The following is a 5,645-nucleotide window of genomic DNA, read 5'->3' on the forward strand; positions in this document are numbered from 1 at the left end:
GGAACTTGCAGTATAAGGTATTTATTTTCTGTCTAGTTTAACAGAGAGGCAACATACTGCTCAGCTGTAGCTTGATGAGGAGGAATATTGGGAAGCCTCATGTCTAGATATCCTTGAACACTACTAATAAGGTTGGAAGGCAGTCTTTCTCCAGATTGCCCAATTCCAATTCCACGTGCATTAATATCCAAAAGCAGCATCTCATTCAGCATGACCTGGCAAAGTTTTGGTGAGAACTCTGTTGCCAACTCTAAACAAACAGCAAATGGCTGTTTAGCATGGGCAAAGTCCTTGGCAGTACTTCAGTGCAAACCTTTTCCCATAAGAATGTAACCCAAATGTCTTGTTAAATTGTCATTAATTCCCAGGATGATACCACTATAGACAGTCGGTACTTCTTACTTATTGGACACTATCCAGAATTGGTGCTCTGATGTCATACCAGTTCCCACTGGACTAGAAAGAGTGCCTAGTTCACCTGCATCTGCTTGTCTGAGGTCTAGAGGTTGAAGGTTAAAGGCTGGCTGCCACAGATCCACATGGGCAAGGGATCATAATTGGAGAAGTCCAACCATCGACCCTTGATGGTTGCAGGAAAGCTGCAGCCGATCGTACTGGAGGAATGTCTTGCCCTTGGCCTTGTTCACATATTTCTCAACCTTGGTTTCCAGGAGGGATGGCATGTCCTGATGATGGACATGTCCTGTGCCAGTCTTCTCTTCATTGAAGGAAATAGTTTGGCTAATTAGGAATCAACAGATAAATCTGTAACCTAGCAGAAAAACCAGGGGTGTCATGATCCCCAATTCCATTTCTTGTATTTTGGGAGCTTTTGTATCTGATATCAAGTGATCAAAACTTTTCCTTGTCCCAAGTAGCTTCTCGGTATTAGCCTGGGAGGGCTGTCCCATGTCCAGGATCATGGATTTCCTTGCTTGGGGACTGGTTTGACCCAGGGTTGGATGGTTGGCTACAAGGAACCCTTTAGAACCTTTGGAAGAGGACCATGGCTGATTTTCCTTAAGTGTCCTATAGCTTGGGTCACCATGATGGGTGGGATATGTATCCAAAGGAATATTTTCCATTGAAAAATCATTAAGAAGCAGAGCCTTCTCTATGTTTTAGGTTGCAGTGGCTTGGAGCCTTCTCTGGCCCTGTGAGTAAGGCTGCTAAATAAGTCATGCTCTGGGTATTCACCTGTTAACCAAAGTTAGCAATGTATGCAAAATTCTGACTATTCTTGCAAAAATAGCAGGTGAAAGATGCTTATACCCTTTTAAGAGGTGTCCAAAAACCAGTGCAAAGTTAATTAGAGTTGAAATTGAGTCCAATAAAATGATCCATTTGTTTGCAGTGCCATTCTAGAGGATACTCTACTGTCATAAATACGTTCTCAGGACTCTTGTCATTGAATGTATGGAGACTGTCCAAGGTGTGCAGATTTTGGGTTTTCTTCAAGAAGTGCAGTACCTGTTGCAAGCTGACTTCATTGTCCTGCAGCACTGCCATAGCTGTCTAAAGGGGGTTCTGGTCAGGCTGGTGTGGTAACACTCTTTGCTCTCATGAGAGTTAGTCTGAGGGACAGGCTCTGAAAGGTGCCTTGAACTCATTGCAGTGCAGGGGCATCTGCTGGTAGTGTGTGTTGAGGTCATAGAGGAAATCAAAGATGAGGTTGTCTATTGGGAAGAACTTCGGAGTCCCACATCCTGCTGGGAGTGAATGTGGCAGTGCTAGACTTTCCTGTTCTGCCAGAAAGAGAGTGTGTAGTCACCCACAAAGGTCTCATTCTCGCAAATGAGAAAGGAGCTGACCAGAGTGCCAATCTCAATGCATTACTTGGTGAGCAAGCATTCGGTGATGTGCTGCCTATCCCATCCTGACCCAAGCTTGATGTGGAACCACTTCTCATTGGAATGCTATTCTTTGCTGCCACTGGCCTCCTTGGGCTCCTCATTCTCATTGCCCTGGTCACTGCTGGTCTCTTCAGAGGAAGTAGGACTTGTTGCTGGTCAGAACGAAGTAGTGGGGGTACCATTGGTGATTCACTGTATTGACTGTGCATACTTAGACATGCATGGCTTAATCTCTGAAACAAGCATATGCTACTGGCAAGATTAACCAGGTAGAGGTTGCCATTCTTGATGGAATTGCTGATGTTGTTCTCAGTGCATCACCAAGGTGGGAACCTCCTCATAGGCACTGCTCTTGGTCAACTTCTTGTGCTTGCTGAGGATCTTCCTCTTAGGGTGGTTGGGGGAGGGAAGCCTATTGGCAGCTATGTACATGGGCTTGATGAGAAGCATGTCCCTGAGCTCCTTCCTGAAGTGCTGGGCCATGTTCCTCTGCTGGGTGATGCCACAGTGGTCCTTGATGAATAGGATGACTGGGTGCTCTGAAGCCACAAAGGTGAGCTCCTTGATGGTGTGCAGGATGTCCAAGAACCTGATCTTAGTAAGTACGTGTCCATGGTAAATGACTGGCATCCTGTCTGGGCCATCCCAGTGGTTCAGCTCAGCACAGCAGTGGCTCACCCACAGGTAGCGAGTATAGGCTTCCTGGGGGGACTCACAGGAGAACTGGCGGGTCACAGCAGGGCTTCTGTGACTATTTCCAGAGACACCAAAGCAGGGGTCTCTCTCTCATGGGAGCCAGGAGAGAGTGATTTGTCCCAGTGACTGGATTGGAGGGCAATGACTGCTGCTGACATTGTTAGTGCCAAACAGCAAGTAAAATTTGGGTGGTGAGAACTCTGTCATACAGTGTCATCCCATGTGGGATGTGGAGTGGGAATTGGAGATGGGCATATCTTATCAATGATTTTGCACATCCTTCCAATGACCTTGCTTGAAACCAATTTCTAGGGTCCAGGGCTTCAGCAGTGTCTGCTGTATTGGTCCCAGGCTACCTGTTGCACTTCTTTTGATGAGGCTGTCTAGTATAGCATCAAACAGGCCTGTGATCTGTCCAGGATTCCCCCATATTTTTGCTTGGATAGATGGGTACCTCTGTTTCTCATTTATGTTCAGATATTTTAGACAGAGATGCTTCAACTCAATACTGAATTTGCTAAATCCAGAAATGTACTCTTCCAAGGATTCCAGAACCCAGCTGCTGAAATTCTGGAGGCGCCCACCTATTCCCGGGAGGCTGTTGAAGATCCTCAAGTTCATGTTCCAAAACAAGTCTGCTTGATGTTGGAAATCCCTGACCTCCTCCTTGCTGAAAGTGTTTGTGTGTGTGTGTGTTTTCCTCTTATGTATCTTTGCTTTTCTTTAAGTGCAGTTATGTTTTTCCTCTCTTGCTCCTGCCACTTCTTTCTGGGAGTGGCTTTTGGAACCATTCTACACTCTCACCTATTCTCCCAGTAACTGCCCTTAAATCTTAGCTTGTACTCCAACCCACCCTCGGGAAACAGGATTAGGCTGCCAGACCCTTTGCTCAACCTCTTGCCCCAAACCTCCCTCCCTTTTAACTACACCTCCAAACAGCAGGAAGTAATCAGTCTCAGAAACTGCTTCCCATCTCCCTTAAGAGAAAAAGGGGGAAATGAAATAGCAAGTAGGTAACTGAGCCCAGGGCTCCTAGACAGAGGGATCCTCAACTAACCAATAGGAAGCATGATCCTGAGTCAACCAATAGGGTAAGAGAGTTTTCAACCAATAGAATCCATTGCTTTAATAGCCAGTCAGCACCTCTTGTAATCAACCAATCAGCATCTCCCAGTTAGGATACCCTGTTTACATAATATCCTCATCTGGTTTGCAAACCCTAACCAATATCCTTGCTTAGAACCAGTGATTGACCAATCAGAACATTGCAACTGGGGTTCCACACCCAGGGGTGGTCACACAGCTAGACTATATCAAGAGCAGCTCTGAAACCCTGAGTGCGCATTCCATCTTCACCCCGGTCAGAAAAACACTGAGCTGTGAACACTGAGCCAAGCTGAACACTGAGTCAAGCTGCTGAGACAAGTTCAGCATGCTGAGCTGAGCTGCAACAACAAACACCAAGCTGCAAGATGTAACACTGAGCTGAGTCCACCGAGCTGAGCTACGAATGCCCAGCTGAGCTACAAATGTTGAGTCAAGCTGCAAATGCCAAGTTGAGCTGCAATGCTGAGCCAGGCACTTCCACTACTGCCTTGGCCAGGCTTGTGCCTTGGCTTGGGTTTGAGCTTTAACACTAAAGGTACTTCCACCAGCACCTCGGCCAGGCTTGTGCCTTGGCCTGGGCTTGAGCTGTAACACTAAAAGTGCTTCCACTGGTGTCTCAGTCAGGCTCGTCCCTTGGCTAGGCTTGTGTAGCAACACCAAGGGGTATTTCCATCATTGCCCTGACCAGATTCAAGTTTAATACTGAGCTATGATTAAATAAAGTTTGATTGTACTGAGCTTGTGTTTCTTCATTATGAAGTCATCTGAACCAGAGAACAAAAGTGGTGACAACATTTGGTGCCAAAACGTGGAAATCTATGCGACCAAGACCAGGGCAACCAATCCCTCAACTGAGATCACTGCAGGACCCCTGGTCAGGTGAGTCCACTCCTTTTCCATGCATCACAGAACCACCTAGTTTCTGCTGGTTTGGAAGCAGTGGGTCAGCAGGTAGAGAATGTGCACCTCCTTATGTTGCACTTTCTACTGACAAGATGGTTGCCTCCATCTTTAAGGGTTCAGGTTTTCTGGTTTCCTCTCTTCCTGGGACTTGCCTTTCCCTGCATTCAGCTTCTCTGTTATTTCCACAAGGCCAGCTGTAGACTATTAGGCAAATGACTTGTTTCTCTTCTTGGGGCCTTCTTTCCTTCCTCACAACCAATCTCCTCTGTGTGCTTACTTCCCAGGAATCCAGCTCAAGATTCCAACATCAAAATTCCAACTTCAAAACTCCAACTCTGTCCTTTGTCATGTCTTTTATCTGTGAGTCCCACCCCTTGCTAGAGTGACCTAATCAAAGCCCTAATCATAATTTAATCACACCCATGTACAGACCAGTTTACAAACATAACCTAATATCTATGTTTGAAATTCATGATCCATATCAAACTGCTACACCTAGCTAGCTTGAAATTCAGCCATGAACAGAAAAAGCAAAATATTTTTATCTTTTTGTTGAATTTTCAGAGTACTAAACTGATGGCCTAGCAACCTCGAGTTGTAACCAATAATGTGAACTATTGGTTAGCTTATTTATTTCAAGCATCAAAATAAATTCATATGAACTTATCATGGATTTATAATAATAAATGGAAATTTATTCAGTCTTTACTTATTTATTTATTATTAGAGAAGATGTGAACTTACAAAACAATTATGCTTATAATGTGTGGAATTCCCATGCATCACCTGCCCTCCAACACTTTATCTTGTTGTGGAATATTTGAACATGATTAGATGATTACCACTAACAATAGTCCATACCATACATTTGGTATATTTTTTCCATACATCCCCACTATTATCACCTGTATTACTAACACATGTATTAGTAGTGTACATTTGTTATATTTGTACTATCACCACAGTTCATCTTCCACCACATAATTCACTGTGTTATACAGTCCTATGCCTTGTACATTCTCTCCGAAGTGCTCAGTGACCCTTGCTTTCATCAAGAGTTGTGCAGTAATCACCCCAGTAAACTTC

General features: G+C 44.8%; 1 pseudogene; it reads right to left on the bottom strand.

The window, feature by feature from the left end:
• Positions 1-551: 551 nt before the first annotated feature.
• LOC101418282 (1-phosphatidylinositol 4,5-bisphosphate phosphodiesterase gamma-1-like) lies at positions 552-3,170 on the bottom strand (annotated as a pseudogene).
• Between the last annotated feature and the right edge of the window lie 2,475 nt (positions 3,171-5,645).

This window comes from Dasypus novemcinctus, chromosome 2 (assembly GCF_030445035.2).
Source record: "Dasypus novemcinctus isolate mDasNov1 chromosome 2, mDasNov1.1.hap2, whole genome shotgun sequence".
NCBI lineage: Eukaryota > Metazoa > Chordata > Mammalia > Cingulata > Dasypodidae > Dasypus > Dasypus novemcinctus.